The 18,994-nt window shown below is 39.3% G+C and overlaps 1 protein-coding gene and 1 pseudogene across 1 annotated transcript in view; one reads left to right on the top strand and one right to left on the bottom strand.

The window, feature by feature from the left end:
* The window catches only part of CGA (glycoprotein hormones, alpha polypeptide), a 17,579-nt gene extending 9,135 nt beyond the window's left edge, over positions 1 to 8,444 (bottom strand). Inside the window, exon 1 of the mRNA XM_032410135.1 lies at positions 8,353 to 8,444. The gene's annotated coding sequence lies outside the window, so the exon portion shown is untranslated. The remainder of the gene's footprint in view (positions 1 to 8,352) is intronic.
* LOC116635739 lies at positions 2,802 to 3,346 on the top strand (annotated as a pseudogene).
* Positions 8,445 to 18,994: the final 10,550 nt, after the last annotated feature.

Raw genomic sequence — 18,994 nt, 5'->3', positions numbered from 1 at the left:
ACGGGCTCCCTGCTCGGCAGGGAGTCTGCTTCTCCCTCTGACCCTCCCCCATCTCATGCTCTCTCTCTGTCTCATTCTCTCTCTCAAATAAATAAATAAAATCTTTAAAAAAAAAAAAAAAAATTCTTGATAAGACTGAGAAAAAGATAGCATTCTTGAAAGTATAAAAGAATATTATTGCCAGAATTTAATATTATTATTTAATGTTTTCATATTATTTATTGTGATTATATATAATTAATATATTTAATGATTTACAAAATAGGTAAACTCTCTACCAGTACACACAAGCTAGCTAGCTAGATAGATAGACCAAGTATCCTATACATACACACACACACACCCTGTATGTCAAATGGGGTACAAAAATGGACACCCCACTTTTTGATGTGGATGTGGCACACATACTCTCATGCTACAGAGGGAATTTAGTCTAATACTTTTGTGGCATTCTTTGGAAACACGACCCGCTATCACATGAAAACTTAGGGGCAATGAATAACCAGGGGGCTTCTCTTTGCAGCCCCTCTGCTCTGTTTTTATCACAGGAAAAAATCCTTGGGGCGCCTGGGTGGCTCAGTGGGTTAAGCGACTGCCTTCGGCTCAGGTCATGACCTGGAGTCCATGGATCGAGTCCCGCGTTGGGCTCCCTGCTCAGCGGGGAGTCTGCTTCTCCCTCTGACCCTCCCCCCCTCATGCTCTCTCTCTCTCTCTCAAATAAATATATAAAATCTAAAAAAAAAAATCCCTATAAAGTTAGGTGCCTGTCTATCAACAATCCTGGCCTGTCTGCCGGAGTATGGAAAGACCTCAAGGCTAATTAAATATGTTTTTATACACTTACATATGGGTAGATGTGTGTGTCTCTATGTGTGTACAGATCTGTACACTCAGGTATACACATATATACGGAAATGTACATATACATAAAAGATTGCTCCAAGAAGATTACAAGTGTTTGGTACAATGTGACATCCCGTCCTTCGCTTGCAAAGACGCTGCCATTGCTCCCCCCCTGCCCCACCCCCACCAGAGAGTAAGGTTTTCAGTTTTTCTCAAGGTGGTGATGGCAGGGGTGACTCATCCATACTCTCCACACCCAGAAGCCCGTATGACTCATAGCGCGCTTTTGAGATGACTGGCTAAGACTAGAGGCACAATTCTTTGTTAACAAAATGGTAGAAATCTAACTGACTTCTAGAGGGTTAGTTAACCTAAGGTTTCACCTCATTAGCCCCATCTGACCCAGCTAACTACCAAGGAGAGGAAAAGCCAGCTGCCTTCAATGACCAGTAACTAATGAAAGGGAAGCTTTAAAGTAAAGTCTTTAATCCCTGGCACATTGCCTGGCATGAGATAGGTATTCAATAATTGTTTATTAAACAGAGGATAGGCCTGTTGGTTTTGCGTCTTGCCTGGTGAGAGAAGATAGCCATAGCTCACCTTGAGGAAAGATTTGAAGGAAGAAAGTCACAAGGGAAAGTAGAATGTTTGGAATCCATCATCCCACAACTTCCACAGAGTAGGCTCACCTCTGCCTCCTGCTGAGTGACCACCTCTGTTTCCAGGTGGACGAATTTAAAGAGTTTGGGGCCAGTAGTAAGGAAACTCAGCTTGGAGTGACCCTGGCAACTATTTTTCTTTGCTCATGCACTCTAGTTGCAGTAAGTGGGTTTCAACCTTGTTCTTATAATGTGTTCTGCACCGCAGGTCCAGCCTGAGTGTCTTGCATGATCCCATGCTCCAGCCCTTAGCCTCAATAATCCTCCAGGTTCCCAGTTCTTCCAAGTAGACATTCAAACATTGCTTCCAAGCACCACAGACACCTTCAGACCCGTTAACACATTCATTGATAGTTTTTCCAAAGGTGGTGATGTGGATGGCTGAGCAATTGGGGGGACAAGGAGAGACTGGTTAATGCTCACTCAATCTGTCCCCAGTCATTTCATCCACTCTTGGATATAGATAATTACTATTTTCTCTATCTTATAAAAAGATGAGTTGGGGGGGCAACTGGGTGGCTCAGTCAGTTAAGTGCCTTTGGCTCAGGTCATGATCCCAGGGTCCTGGGATTGAGCCTCCCATGGAGCTCCCTGCTCTGTAGGAGTCTCCTTCTCCCTCTCCCTCAGGGCCCCCCCCCCCCCACTCGTGCTTGCTCTCTCTCTCGTGCTAGCTCTCTCAAATAAATAAATGAAACCTTTAAAAAATAATTTAAAAATAGAATAAAAATAAGTAAATAAAAAGATCAGTTTGGGATAATTTGACGGGAGCTCAGTGCTGTTAAGTGCAAAATTTAAGGTCCAAGTTGAACCCTTGAAAGGTTTAAAGACTTTGAATAAGCACCTGCTACATGTCAGACACCGTGCCGAGCACGGATGACACAAACTTGAATAAGATTCCTGCTGTCTGACCCAGATACAAAAGCAAGTAACTATGAGAGTGAAGAATGCTGTAATGAAAGCATTTGTCGACACCGAGGCATTTGCTGGGTGGAGGACATGAAAAAGGAGAGATGACAAGCAAGTGAGAATAAAGAACATCTTTTTGACTGAAAGAGAATCTCTACAGCAGTAAATACATATCTCAGTGTTTTGATATTTGTGCAGGAGTTCCATGGATCCAGTAGTCCCCATAATTTATGAAGCAGCCACGGGTTGCAAACAGTGCCTCAAAGCACCCCAGGATCCGGAGGAAAATAAGGCCAAGTGAAGTCACACAGCTCAGTGGCAATATTTGGGATGGGATTTCTGTCTATCAATCACTTAACAGCATTTTGTGCCTCTTTCATTGGGGCTGCCCACATGCCATCCAGACTGAGGAAGACCCAGAAACTTTGGGGGCACGTGAGTCATGGCCACGGCCGCCTGGACAAGCACTGGAAGCACCCAGCGGCCAGGGTCATGCTGGTGCTTCCATCATCGGCACAGGATCAACTTCGACAAGTAACACCCAGGTTACTTTGGAGAAGTTGGTATGAGGCATGACCACTTAACGAGGAACCAGAGCTTCTGCCCAGCTGTCAACCTTGATAAACTGTGGGACCAAGTCCGTCAGCAGACTCGGGGGAAATGCAGCCAGAAACAGGACTGGAGCTGCTCCTATCATTGATGTGGTGCGATCTGGCTACTGTGAAGTTTGGGGAAAGGGAAAGCTCCCAGAACAGCCTGTCATGGTGAAGGTCAAATTCTTCAGTAGAAGAGCTGAGGAGAAGAAATGGGGGGCAGAGGGGGGGGTGGGTTGTGTCCTGGTAGCTGGAAGCCTTGTGGAGGGAGAAGGTTTATTAAATGCCAAAAAGTGCTTTACAACAACAACAACAACAACAACAGTGCTTTCACAAGATCTTTAAAGGGAGCCAACTTGTTTTCCAGATGAAATGGGGAGAAAGAAAATGGAAAAAAAGGGTCCCATGGACAAGAGAAATATACAGCACAACTTGTACAATTTATGCTTTACAAAAAAAAGGGGTTTCCATAAAGAAGCACCAAACAAAAGATGACCTTAAGATAGTTATCTTAAAAAATATTTATTTTAAAAATAAAGGAAAAAAGCAAGCAGTAATTAGAAGAAAACTGAAGGGCTTATGGATTTATGAAAATGATTTTAATCCCTTTATGACCATTCTTTTAACCATAATATTTTAAGAAGTTTCTTTTCTTTTCTTTTCTTTTTTTTTTTTAAGATTTTATTTATTTATTTGACAGAGAGAGAGGCACAGTGAGAGAGGGAACATAAGCAGGGGGAGTGGGAGAGGGAGAAGCAGGCTTCCCACCAAGCAGGGAGCCCGATATGGGGCTTGATCCCAGGACCCTGGGACCATGACCCGAGCCGAAGGCAGACGCTTAAAGACTGAGCCACCCAGGCGCCCCAAGAAGTTTCTTTTCTTAATTGAATAAATTTAAGGGGCTTACAATAACATGCATACTTTCTACTTTAATTGTTATTTAAAAGCACTTTACAATGTTAACTTAATTATGTAATTAAAATCTTGGTTTTTCCATTACCCTCTGGTTTTCCTAGCACATCAGCATTTTTTAAATTGTCTGCATACTAAATCAATCAGAAATTTTGGTAAGACAGGCTCTATGCACCATAAAATATTGTTCTAAGTGAGAATGTCAAATGTTTGTTGTTTTAAGATACCCAATTTTTAAAATTAACATTATTAGAGTAATAAATGCTGGCAGGAATAAAATATTGGATAGTATCAATTTAACACTCAGAAAAGTAAAATACCTAAAAGCTAGAAAAGTTTTATATGGAGCATTATTATAGTAATATAAGAATGTTTCTTGTAACTTTTAAAATTTGTGCATTGTATTTTGTTATGTTTATCTGAGCCATTTTTATGCAATCTTTTGACACACCAAGCATCATTCCCATTTAAAAGCATTAAAGCACAAAAACATATTTCATTTGCCTTGAAGTTTTTTAATAATAGAATAGAGAGGCCAGGATTATTGATTTCTCTTCCCTGGCACCTTATTTTATAAGGATTTGTTTTTCTGTGATAAAAACAGCAGAAGAGCTTCAAAGAGAAGCTCCTTTGTTGTTCATTTCCTCTAAGTTTTCATTTCTATGGCAGGTTGTACTTCCCAAAGATGGCAACAAAAATATCTCTCAGCCTACATTCCTTCTGTACTATGACTTTGCCATTTCCACGTCAAAACACAGTGTGTCTAGGGGCGCCTGAGTGGCTCAGTCAGTTGAGCATCTGCCTTTGGCTCAGGTCATGATCTCAGGGTCCTGGGATCGAGTCCCACATCGGGCTCTCTGCTCAGTGGGGAATCTGCTTCTCCCTCTCCCTCTGCCTGCTGCTCCCCGCTCATGCTGTCTCTCAAATAAATAAATAAATCTTTAAAAAAAAAAAAAAACCCACAGTGTGTCTATTTTTGTACCCCATTTGAGTGAGGTAGGCCCTCTGACCACTGAAACCAATAGAATATGGCAGGAGCAACATTGGGCCAGTTGTTGGCTATATCCCGGCCCTCTCCTGGCAGTTCTTGCTTCCTGTCTCTTAGAAGACAGTTGCCGTATAGAAAGTGCTACTACTCTGAGACCACCCTACGATAAGAAGCCAAGCCACATGGAGAGAAAAAAGAAATCCAAGAAGTAAGAAATGAAGAAGGCATCCTAGATGACCAGTCCAGTTGAGCCTCCAGAGGACTCCAACCCCAGCCACTATCTGATCGCAAATACATGAGAAACTCGAGTTAACAACTGCCCAGGTGAGCCCGGGGCCACCTACAGAACCATGAGAGAACAATAACTTGTTGTACCCACTAAGTTTTGGGGTAGTTTGATGCACAGCAATAGATCACTGGAACAATTATCTATTGCTCTCTCATAACAAAAATTTTTCCTCCAGGGTCTGAAATATAGGACCTCAATCTTGCCTTTCTGCTTTCTCTTCTTTCTACTGTCTCCTTACTTTTCCTCTGTGGGAGGATATTTATATAACACGTATTCAGTTACTCTATTTGGGAAATGTAGCAACGTGTGAAAAAAAAATTTGGAGTTAGCATTCTACACAGTATCTGCAATACTGACTTCGGGAATAATAATAACTCTCTGCTTTAAAAATAATTCCTACATTTAATGGAGCACTTGTGTGTGCTAGATGTTCTTTTGGGCACCTTGAACACATAAACATATTCAATACTCATGACAATCTTGTGAAGTATTCTTCTCATTTTGGCAGATAAAGAAATTCTTGAGGCAAAGTAACCCAGAAAAAGTCAGAAAATTTGTTGCTCGTGGAGCCAAGATTTTAGAATATCACTTTACAATTCTAAACTCCAGGCTCTGAACCACACTTCACTATACTGCCTTCAAATCTTTATATTTTACAATGAAGTTCTTAAATGATTTTTTCAGATGGTATATCCCTAAATAAGATGCTGACATTTTTTGTTTAGAGCAACATTATGTTGTGCCAGCTTAAATATAACTTGCCCATGTAATTTTTTATTTTACGTATTTATCTGACTTCACCTTCTTCAGAACAGCCTTAAGAAAGCTATTTCATTTGGATAAAAAGGCATTTTATACCCGATCAAGTATGAGGACTAGTGTCTGACTGGGGGAGAAAGGGGGAAACACTGGTTTTCACGTACATTCCTTTGTTTGATTCTCTTTACACCTCCATGAGGAAAGCATTACTATGGCACCTATTTCATAGACTGGAAAACTACACTTCAGAAAATTAAAGGGATCTGCCAAGATCACTTGGAAAGTAATCTGATCCTAAGATCATACTTTTTCCACCTGTACCACCCCTATGGCCCAGAAGTACTTAGTTAATCCATTACCACCTTTAGGACATTGATTTACATATAGATCATGTTGTTAACAATTGTCTTTTCTAATTTGATTCCCAATATTGCCCTTGATTCCACACTCAGTTCAGCCTAAGCCCCCTCTAAACCCTCTCTTTGTCTTAGACCCCAGCAGATTAAGGATGCTAGAGCATTTTTATAATGTTATCTCTGAATCTGAGGAACCAAGAAATTGCCAGATTACTTTGTGCAACATTACAATAGGTAATGCTGAAATGTTATACACCAAAACCAGAATTTGCAAAGATCATAAATTGATACCAAACTACTCTAGGATTCACAGTCTGTAAAAATAGAAGTTTGGTGCTATGGGTCATACTATTCTCAATGGAAATATTAATTGATTCCTGTACATTTTCTCTTTGTGAAAGCACATTATCTTGATCTTTTTTTGAACAAGATGCACATTACCTCCTAATTTTGCTATTTCTATTTCCCAGCTCTTACTTTGAGTTTTCATGTAAATTTGAGTCCCACATTTATAAGAAATGTACAATGAAACCGAGAATCTGTTCTGGAACATAATCAATTGCTTTTCTAACATTGTTCACATGCTACCCTTTTCAGCAGGAAATGGTAAGAAATATGACTCAAAATTTCAAAACCTCTATTACTGCAAAAAAAAGAAAAAGAAAAAAAGAGAGAGAAAAGAAACTTAAACCAAAACCAAAGTTAAAATTGAAATGAAAGCACATGAGTTTTTCATAAATGGTAACTGTTCTTCTCTTTTTTTTAAATATTTCAAGACTATAGCAAAGTATTACAATGCAATTTGGATGACTAATATTTTAAATAATTGATTTGGTATTAGGTCAAGTAATTATTTAAAAGACATCGTCAGAAAATTATAAAGATTCCTCTGATCTAACGTAAAAAAAATCTTATTTTTGAGTGGGGAAAGGATTGTAAGTGCTTAAGAAATAAAAGTTCCTGTGAAGTTTAAATGGAGTTTCTGTATTCCCAAGGGACCCATAATTCTTCCATGTGTCCAAATCCTGTTCCTCAACACTAATAAAGAGGGACAAGAGAGCACTTTTATTTTCTAGTCTCAATTTCCCAGTAAGCTGCCATTTCAACTAGTGCTCATGTAAATATAACTAAGGTTAGCAAAAGTTTCCAGAAGCTCTCATTGGAACTAGATTTGGTCAAGGGATTCAAAATTACAAAATCATCAGTAATAACTGGACAAATAGCACTGACTCTTATTTTTGTAGCGTTTTATGAAAGAAGAAAATGGAAACAATGTTGTCTGAAAATTGTCAGTGTTACTGTATTCAAGTCTGCAGGAGAACATCTATTCAAAAGATACCAGAAGCTATGGTCATTCGGCTAAACAAGTGAGCTGCTTTATCACTGGCCAGATTGGAGATAGAGCTATACATCATTTAAAAACTGATTTGGGGCCCCTGGGTAGCTCAGTCGGTTAAGCGTTCGACTCTCGATTTCGGCTCAGGTCATCATCTCAGGGTCCTTGGATCCAGCGGAGAAGAGTCTGGCTCCCCACTCAGCAGGGAGTCTGCTTAAGATTCTTTCTCTCCTTCTCCCGGCCCTGCCCCCACTCACACACTAGGTCATGCTTTCTCTCTCCCTCTCTCTAAAATAAATAAAAAAATCTTTAAATAAATAAATAAACAAATAAATAAAAACTGATGGTAAAACAATAGCAGTAACTTATATAATGTCTATCCTCCTTCTACCTGACCCCTGTAAGCCACTCAAACTAATGTCTTTCAAATGACACCCAATATTTCCTGAAGAAAATTTTTAAATACTGACAGGCACTTGCAGATCTCAGCAGGAGACATTTGGTTTCTGGTTTCCATTAAATAACATCTTAGCCTGTGATCACAGACCACAGTTTTGCAGACTTCCTCCCAATTCAATCATGAGTGCTGAAAAGAGAATGTGTAAATATCTGTCTCTCTCCTCACTAAGGCATATGCATAGCTGACCTCTACTATAGAATATTTTACTCCTCACTCAATTAAAATCCCAGAAATTGTTTCATTCATATTACCTTCCTCCGGACTTTTTGCAGGATGTGTTCAGGGCAGTTGATTGTGGATCTGAAGAGGGATTTTAGCTTTGCCTTGTGTTTTCTCAGTAACTACAGTTAATAAAGTCCTCACTTGTCTTTTATACCAGCAGAGTAATAAAAACTGCATGTTCCCACCTGCATCTAAGCCCAGGGATCAACAGTAAATTCCACCCAATGATTGAATGGTCCTTCATGTAATTACCATGACATCAATTTGATCTTATCTTGTTTCAACCCTTAGATCATTTTTTGTTTTGAGCCATTTTCAGGCGGTGGTGACTGCAAGGTCAGCCTATGGAAAGAGAGTACACTCATTTTCTACGTAATTTTATCAAGACTTACACACAACATCCTGAAAGTTGACACTTTCCTATAAACAAGACTCTATGAGTATTACATTTAATTAGCTAAGTACCTGATGTTTACTTAAAACAGGAGAGGAACTGTAAATTTCAGATAATAGATACAGAACATTACCAGACTTACATTATTCTAGTGGGAAGCAGGAAAATAAAACACATAACTATTTAGATTTTTCTAACCCATTACTATGTATTTGGATTTGTGATAAGGATGCATAGAGAAAGTATGAGATGGTTCTGAGGACTGATTAGTTCTCAATATTGTGCCTTTTTTCCTTTTTTTAATTTCACATTGGTAAAGCTCAGTTCCTCCTAAACAACAACAACAACAACAAAATACATGTTACAACTTGCCAGCTATAGGACACTTAACTCCAATATTCCCAGTCCATGTCTCTCTCTAAAACTACCCAGCTCCTCAGGATTCAGCTCTGGCTTTTATCAAGAGATTAGGATCCTTCCAAGTTTCCTCTCTCCATCTACTCTGCTCAGTGCCATTTCTGTAGGAACTGGCTATGAAATAAACTAGCAAGGACCTCCCCAGGGGAGGGCCTAGAAGATCTGCGCAATACAAAAAGCAACTCTTGTTTCACATAAAGACACAGACCAAAGAAAGCAATGTTGTTCTGTGATTCATTATCTGTGATAAGTTGATTTGTTTCAGTTCTTACACCTTTCAGATTTCCATTATCTCCTCCCAATGGTTTCTCTTAGGATCCACTCTATCCATTCACCTTTTTCTGGTGACAATTGTTGTCACCATTATTCATGAATTTCTATCATTTACATCTTGAAGGATTCACAGTACATTTTCAAAGTAGCAGACTTCCTGTGGAAATCTTGAGCCTTTATAGCTTCAGGGAAAGGAAATCTCTCTAGTCTTATGGATAGCCTCCTTTCCCTCCATTCAGACATTTTGCTCTATTCTCTCCCTTCCCTTTGTGCCTTCTTTTGATTCTTCTTTCTTTTTTATCTGCGTGATTAAGTAGATATGATGCTTCTTGACTTCTCTTATTAAATTATTTTCATTTGGTTTATGATTTAGTAACAGGTTTCATTTTTATTTCATGTTTCTGTATAAGAATGAGGAATATTAGGGATTCATATGAAAGTTCTTATAGTATTTTTAAAGTTTACAGTGCTTTTGTATTCTTTTTTAAACATGATGTGGCAAAATAAATAAATTAAACAAAGGAGTTGTCAAAACAGTCCCTTCTGCCTGTGACCTCTCCTTCTCCCCAGACTCCCAATTTCCCTATTCAGGAGTGACGTTTGAATCACTACATTCTACACCTGAAACCAGTACTACGTTATATGTTAACTAACTAGAATTAAATAAAAGCTTGAAACAAAAAAAAGAAAGGAGTGATATTTTTAGTTTTTATATGTTTCTGAATTTTTCCTATGTATATATAAGTAAATTATACATAACTCCCATTCCCTGTCCAAATTCTCTTTAACATGATAAACAGAACACAAAAGTTGGAGGAAACTGAATTTGTGCTCACAATTTAGAGGCATTTCTTCCTGTTAATATAGTATAAATTATAGTTCTCCATACTTTCAAAAATGAGCATATATTACTTTTTTTGGAGCATATATTACTTTTAATTATAACTGGGGAAATGAATTTTTAGTTAATGGAGAAATAACAATCTTCAATTACAACCAGGTAAAGTACCAGTAGCGAAAATATGTTTTTAAGTCTCATTGTTTTATGTAGTTGCTTTCCTGTATTATTAACAGTTCTATCCCATACCCGGCCATTCTCCTCTAGGATAACTGGTAGGGTTGGTGGGTGAGAGAGCCAAACCACTCCTCATTCATGTATAGTTACTCCCCAGATGCTAAAATTTGGAGTGCCCCTTTCCAAGAAGGTAGGCTGGCTGAAGACCCTGGGATGACAGGCCCACTAGTCACTTTTCCTAGGCAAGGTCCTGAGAGCATATCATGCTATGGAGAGTGTGTCAGGAACATCATTGCCCAGCAGTATGACACAGTGAATTTCATACATGCTAGGTTAAACGCATGAATTTTTCCTAATGAAGTTTCATCATCTACACACTGAATACTTTTTTATTTTTTTATTTTATTTTTTTTTAGATTTTATTTTATTTATTTGAGAGTGAGAGAGAGAGAGCACAAGAGGTGGGTAGGGTCAGAGGGAAAAGCAGACTCCCTGCTGAGCAGGGAGCCTGATGCGGGACTCGATCCCAGGACTCTGGGATCATAACCTGAGCCAAAGGCAGCCGCTTAACCCACTGAGCCACCCAGGCGCCCCAACACACTGAATATTTTTTAAATAACCACCTTTGTAAATGTTTCATATGCTTAATTGATTTGTTTTATTAAACATAATTTGATCTTTCTAATAGCAGAGTATGATTATCACAAACATTATGCTATAATCAGAACAGCTGAGGCATGTTAAATGCTTGCTTTCTCGAGTAGTTTATTCTTCAGTAATTTTAATAATACATGACAAGATTTTAAATTTTCAAGCAATCCAAGAGTATGTATAATGAAAAATAAGTCTTCCTTCTACCCCAAAATCTTCACTCCCATTTCCAAAATTAATCCATTTTTAACAATTTCTTAATGTTTTCTGACATTTTCTACATATATAGACACATTTTCTGAGGTTTTACTGTGTCAGGGAACAAGAAGTCCTGTCCCTTCAAAGATTCTTTTAGCTGGACTTAGAACCAAATTAACATGAGACAGATTAACAGGAGAAAATCAAATTAAATAGGCATACATACAGGGAATCCACATAGACATGAAAACTCCAAAGACAGGCAAAATGAAGTATATATGCCATTCTGAACTAAGGAGAAGGAGATTAAAGGGGTCTGGGCGATAGTGGTCTGGGACTTCAGAGAGAGGGGCCTGGGTCTTGAGAGGAGAGGAATGCACTTTACAGGGTGATAAGAAGAGCAGATATTTGGTAATTAGATGTTGCCCTACCATATAGATGGGCCACTCAGATAAAATTTATCTCTGTGAATAACCCTAATTCTGGGAAAGACCCCCAATTTAGATTCTTCTATGTGGTTAAGGGAGGGACAAAGTTTCTCTTGAGCCCACAGGGTCTCAAGTGCCTTCAGCTCAAAATAATCCCCATGCCAAAATGGCACATTCTACAGGGGGACCTATACTGAACCCCTTCAACTATATAGAAATATACACATTGTTTAGTACCCTGACTTCTTTTTATTTTCTTAAAGTTTATTTACTTAACGTATTTATTTATTTTAAGTAATCTCTACACCCAACATGGGGCTCAAACTCATAACCCTAAGAATCATGAGTCACATGCTCTTCCGACAGAGCCAGCCAGGCGCCCCTTTCTTCTTTTTAAACTTAATGATGTATTTTGGTGGTTTTTTTCCACAACCAGATATGCAGATCTAACCATACTTTTTAAATAGCACAAAGTATTATGGACTATAAATTATTTAATCAGCCCTCTGTTAATGATCATTTGCATCATTTCCAGTTTTTACCTATTACAAACAATGCTATAAATATCATCCTTGCTCTGGTTGCATGTACAATTATAGTTCTAGAATACATTTTTAGAAGTGCAATTGGATCAAAGAATATGAGTGTTTTAAACTTGTATAGAGATTGCTCAAGTGCTCTTCACCGTTCCTCAAAGCCAATGTTATAAAATACGTTAGTTTTTATGAAATAGATGAAAAATAATCTTATTTTCATTTGCATCTATGTAATTTTGAGCAGGGTTAAACATCATTTCATAAATTACAGTTTATTTATGGGTTATTTTTCTGTGAAAACTGCCTGTTCAAAATCTTTCTCAAGTTGCTAATTTCATCTTTAATTTTAAGCTTGAGTTTTGACTCCTTTATGATATTTTTTTAAGATTTTATTTATTTATTTGACACAGAGAGAGAGATAGTGAGAGAGAGAGCACAAGCAGGGGGAGCAGCAGACAGAGGGAGAGGGAGAAGCAGGCTCCTGGCTGAGCAGGGAGCCCGATGCGGGGCTCGATCCCAGGACCCCGGGATCATGACCTGAGCCGAAGGCAGCCGCTTAACCGACTGAGCCACCCAGGCGCCCCTATGATATTTTTATCATACAATAGTTTATGTAGGCAAAGATATCTATCTTAAACATTTAGACTTGTTGGTTTTATGTAATGCCACGATACTAGAAAGAAGCCTTCATTTTTTACTCTAGAATGTGTACTGCATTATTTATTTTCAATTTAGATCTTTAATTCACCTATAACTTTTTTGGGAGTAAAGAGTGAAGTAGAAATCCAGCTTCTTTTTAAATCTAAATGCCAAATCAGTTGTTATAATACCATGTAGGAAATAACCAATCCTTTATTTTTCTGGACTAATTTGAAATGCTACTGAATTCTCAAGTATTTGGGGTCTAGTTTTGGGTTCTCTATTGTGACTCATATCAATAAAAATTGTTCTATATTGGGGCGCCTAGGTGGCTCAGTCGTTAAGCGTCTGCCTTCGGCTCAGGTCATGATCCTGGGGTCCTGGGATCGAGCCCCGCATCGGGCTCCCTGCTCAGCAGGAAGCCTGCTTCTCCCTCTCCCACTCCCCCTGCTTGTGTTCCCTCTCTCGCTGTCTCTCTCTCTCTGTCAAATAAATAAATAAAATCTTTAAAAAAAAATTGTTCTATAAATGGTAATAGATGTCTTAAATTTGTTAAGGTAATCGAGTAGTAGATTTCATTATTTAGTGACTATCTACCAAGTGTACAGAGTACATTAACAACCAAAGAGAAATTAGATGTAAGTCATATCCTTAAATTGCTAACAATCTGCTTGCTATAAATTGAGGTATTGGGATTTTCCCTCAACATTCTCGTTGACTTGTCATGAAGCTACTAAGACAGAATCCTGATTTCCTAACCTCCACTCGACTCTTTGATGCTGTGGGGCTACATTTCTTGCTGTATGTTCCATTTTGCATCGATAACCAGAATTTTCAGGCTGTTTAAGATTCAGATTCCTGGGTCCCATCTGAGACCTACTGCATCCAAATCTCCGTCAGCTGAACCGAGAAATTTGCATTTTGTGTACCAAAGCTTGAAAACCATGACTCTACAGCCTGGTTTCATAAGCCAGAAATGTAGTCAAGGAACAAAGTGGTTTGTTTTCATCTTCAGCTGCCCCTATAGTACAACTAAAATGAAAATGGTAAAATCATTTGAAAATGGTAAAGTCCTATGTGAGCCTCCACTCTATACAAACAGCTGAGACATGCAGCAGTGGGAATCTACGAGAAAGATCGCCCAAAGCGCCTAACAACTATCCCATGGTCACAGACACAAAAACAGCAGCAGACAGTTTTTGGGTTGAGATAAGGTTTTTAATCAGCACAGCAGGTAGGGTGACTGACAGGCTGAAAGCACAACGGGAGACGTGATGTCTAACCCATGCGGCAGCCACAAAATCTCCCCAGAGTTGATGGACAAGAAGCAGGCCGACTTGACACATGCAAAGCAGCCAAGAATATTCTCTACTATTTCAGTCAAAACAGCGTAGCCTAATCAATAATGCAAACATCCTGTTTCTCAGGCTAACAACCTCTGTCACTTGAACCCTCCGAGAGATAAAGAAACGGCGGGTACAATTATGCGTAATCTTCCTCTAGTCTGAACTGTCAATAGACTAGGCAAATAAGGCTGTGGAGAAAAGGGAGGACAATCTCACAGGTGAAAAGTAATTTGTTTAACATTTTCCCATTTCTTTCGCTTTGCACAGATGTCCTCCCGCTTCCATCGCAGAAAGCTTTCAAGGATGGGCTCTCAGCGGAAAGCTTTACAAGAGAAATGGGTTTTGCCCCGAACCAATGGTACTGATAGAGAGTTCGGTTATATTTATAGTGCAGCATGGGAGGGACAAATGAAGCCCAACAGCACAGAACTTCCTACCCCAGTTGTGCAGGGGACAGCTTGGGTAATTAGATGTCACGTGGGTTTGCCTAAGGCATCCCTATCCTAAAGGGCTTAGCTAGTTTGCCCTGAGAGGTAAGGGTGCTACGTTTAGAAACTTGTCTTATTCCTTCTGTGGCTGTATAAACGGCCCTGTGCAGTTTTAGAGCCAGTGAAGAACCTGGTGGGAGGGAATCGGAGCCACTTTTATTAAGTAAAGGAGATTTCCTTTAGACAATGTTTTGGGTGTGGGTAACAGAAATCCCATTGTTCCTGCAACAAGGAGGAGCCAGCAGAGCTGCTTGTCCTGGCCTAAAATCTTGGCTGCTCTTCCAAAAAAAAAAAAAAAATACATTTAAGGAAAAAAGAGACCCTGTCACAAACATTACCTTGATATCCCTCTCCCCACATACTCAACCACCCTGGAGCTCAGACTGAATTGGAGGATGGAAGGATTCTGTCTACTCTCAGCCTCTAATTGCTGCCACACACTCATTTGGGCTGATGTGAGCTCCAGTCATCGTTCACTAGGGGACTCTGCCTCCCACAAAGGTGCCCCCATATTTTGCCAGCCTTGGTGAGACATTATGCATCAGCCATAACGCACCAGCCCTTCTCCACACCCATATGTTTCCCATGCTCACATCTTCAGGATAAATGTACTCTCTGGGATTTGGGGACCAGTTGGAAATAGAGGTAAAGATTTCCCCCACTTCATCCTTCTCTATGCCTGATCAGGTTCCGTGGGAGCTGTTTTAACTTGGGTCACTCTCTGAAACACTAGGGCTGGGTTCCAAGGAAAAAAAAGAATAAAGAGAAGGAGGAGGAGTGGGACGTAAAGAATTTGTATATACCTGAAAATTGTCAAAAGAATAGAATGCCATAAAATATAGTATTAGAACTGTTGGTAAAGAGATGGAAAAAAACAATATGGAGATTGACACCTAGAATTCAGAGAACTGAGACTTAAATATTAAGTCTAATTACCCAAGACTTAAATATTAAGTTAAATATATCACATATATTTATATTATGATCCAGCAATCTCTCTCCTAGGTATTTATTTAAGAGAAATTAAAGCAATCTTTATTTGAGTATGTGGCCCCCTCTCCTTACCCCCCAAAATACTGTATTTTTTTTTAAATAAATTTTGTTTTGGAGCATCTGGGAGGCTCAGTCCGTTAAGCATCTGCATTCGGCTCAGGTCATGATCTCAGGGTCCTGGGATTGAGCCCCACATCGGGCTCCCAGCTCAGCAGGGAGTCTGCTTCTTTCTCTCTCCCTCTCCCTGTGCCCCTCCCCCCTCGTGCTCTCTCTCACTTTCTCTCTCAAATAAATAAATAAATTTTTTTAAAAATTAAATAAAATTAATTTTATTTTGAAAATTATTTGTATCCTTTGCAATATATTCTGGATATAGTCCCAGAACTAGGGTTGGAAGCTCTGACCTCAAGCAAAATCCATACAGAACTAGTCTTCTCTCATAATTTCCCGTGAAATTTCTATTCCACACTTGGCATCATTGTTGAGCTTCATGCCAGTGTCTTAGTTCAGTGTACTATCTATTGCTGTGTAACCAATTACCCCAAACTTAACAGCTTAAAACATATACTATCTCATGTAGTTTCTTGGGGTCAGAATTCTGGGAGCCTCTTAGGTGGATGGTTTTGAATCAGGGTCTTTCATGAGATTACAGCCTAGCTATCAGATGGGGCTACAATCATCACAAGGCTCAGTCATCTCAAGGCTTAGTCAGGGGGGAAGAATCCACTTGTAAACTCATTCATGTGGTTGCTCGCAAGCCTCCATTCCTCAATGGCTGCTGGGCAGGGACGGGGTGGTTACCATTACCACGTAGATGTCTCCTTGGGGCTGCTGACAAAGGGTAGCTGGCCTTCCTGAGAGAGACAGGGAAAGAGAGAGAGAAAAAAAGAAGACACCCAAAATAGTCACTGCTTGTGAGGATACAGAGTAAATGGAACTCTCATACATTGTTAGTGGGAACGCAAGTGGTACAATCACTTTAGAAAACAGTTTAGCAACAGTTTCTTATGAAGTTAGATATATAACATATATTTATATTATGATCCAGCAATCTCTCTCCTAGGTATTTATTTAAGAGAAATTGAAACATATGTCCATGCAAAGACCTGTATGTGAAAGTTTATAGACGCTTTAAGCATAATAGCCAAAAACTAAAAATATAGTGAATGTATAGATAAAGTATGGCACACCCATAAATAGGGAAGCTATTAAGCAATAAGAAGACATGAACTACTGATATATGCAACACATGAGTGAAACTCAAAATCATTATGCTAAGGAGAGAAGCCAGACACAAAAGGCTATACAAAGTCTGATTCCATTTATATGACATTCTGGAAAAGGCAAAACTATAGGGACAGACATCAGATTAGCATTTGGGGGATGGAGTGAGGGGATTGACTCCAAAGACACACAAAACTTTCTATATCGTGAGTGTAGTGGTGTTTACATGACTGTACATTTTTGTAGATACTCAAATCATACATCTTAGAAAAGATGGATTTTATTGTATGTAGATTATACATCGCTAAACCTGACTTTAAAAAATAATAAACATAAAGGTAGGAAGGACATTTCTTCAGAGGTAACACAAGAGAAAAGGTATGGAAGTATGACAGTATAGTGTGAGCAAGAAAGAGACAACAATATTACAACACTCAACATTACAAGGACATAACATTCAAAGCAAGGGGTTGCAGGCAGTGAAATCCTGACCTTTTCACGTGCATCTCCAGCTTTCACCTCAAACTCAATATATCCAGCACTGCAGCCTGCTTCCCTCTCTCCCCAAAAGAGCACCATCTTGCCTGTTGATGATGTCATTTTCCTAGTCACTGAACCTCTAAAGCTCAGAATCATTCTTGACTACTTCCCTTACCTGTCTTACCAAATCCATGCTACTCTCTTGCAATGCCATGTGGTATTTATGGGGGCAGCAGTCATGCAATGATGACAGTAGTGATTTTCTTTTTTTTTTATTTAAATTCAATTACCCAACATATAGTACATCATTAGTTTTTGATGTAGTGTTCAATGATTCATTAGTTGCGTATAACACCCAGTGCTCATCACATCACATGCCTCCTTCATGCCCATCACCCAGTTACCCCATCCCCCCCTACCCCTGCCCTTCAGTAGTGATTTTCCATTTCCCTCATATACCATTCTTTCTTACCTCACCATGGTGATACAGTTCGGGCTTTTATTTCTTCTCACCAGGCAGCCCTCTGACTGGTCTTGGTGCATCTGGTCACTCTCCCTTCTTGCCAGATGAGGCTTCTAAAGATACCAACCTCATCCCACTATGTCCTAATCAAAAATTCAAGGTCCTTGTCAATGAAAAGACCCTCTCCAATTGATCCCAATCTGCTTTTTAAGTTTATTCCTCAATACACCTAAGTCAACAACCTGCTTCAGAGCCAGCCAGCTTGAGCGTTCATTCCCACCGGTGTGCATTTTCAGATCTTCCAGTTCTGCCCAGGTGCCAACTCCTCTCCTCTTCACATATTTAACTCCTCCCTGTCCGTCATGACCCAGCACAAATCCTGCCTCCCCACTCTCACTGCTCACTTTCAAAGAGATTCTTCAAGTCACACTTTCCTCCTTCTCTGAACTACAGTGCTTCTTGCTCCACCCATTTGGGGTTTTCGGGTTAGATTGATAATGGTAGCGTGTATTTTTACAGCCCTTGAAAGGTTTCAAAGCCCCTTCCTATTCATCATCCTGTTTGAGGTCTTCTCAATAAACCTATGGGAAAATTCCTGTCTCAGAGATAAAGAAGCTACAGTTCCATTATGCACAGTGAATTGCCCACAGTCACATGGCTAAGTAGAAAAATTTATATATATATATATATATATTTAAGATTTTGTTTATTTATTTGAGAGAGTGAGCAGGAGGGAAATGGAGAGAATCTGAAGCAAACTACACTCTGAGCTCAGAGCCAGACTCGGGGCTCAATCCCATGACCGTGAGATGACAACATGAGCCAAAACCAAGAGTCAGACGCTTAACCGACTGAGCCACCCAGGTGGCCCCAAAATTTTTAATATATTTTTTTAAATGAAGACAGAGCCAGAATATTGACTTGGCAATCAAGAGGAAGAAGTAAGACTTGTTTGTTTGTTTTTTTAAGTTTTTAATAATATATTCTACTTAACCCAATATATCCAAAGAGGCAGAACTGTTTTTAATGGAGAAGAAACTATTTAAAGTCCAAAAAAGACTATGTAAAGTCAAAATTTGACCATGATAGCATTCAAACTGACCATACTGTCTGCTCAGCTTTTGTG

This window comes from Phoca vitulina, unplaced genomic scaffold (genome assembly GCF_004348235.1).
Source record: "Phoca vitulina isolate PV1807 unplaced genomic scaffold, GSC_HSeal_1.0 scaffold11, whole genome shotgun sequence".
Lineage (NCBI taxonomy): Eukaryota > Metazoa > Chordata > Mammalia > Carnivora > Phocidae > Phoca > Phoca vitulina.
The sequence above is the reverse complement of the archived record's forward strand: the minus strand, read 5'-3'. Positions and strand labels throughout refer to the sequence as shown.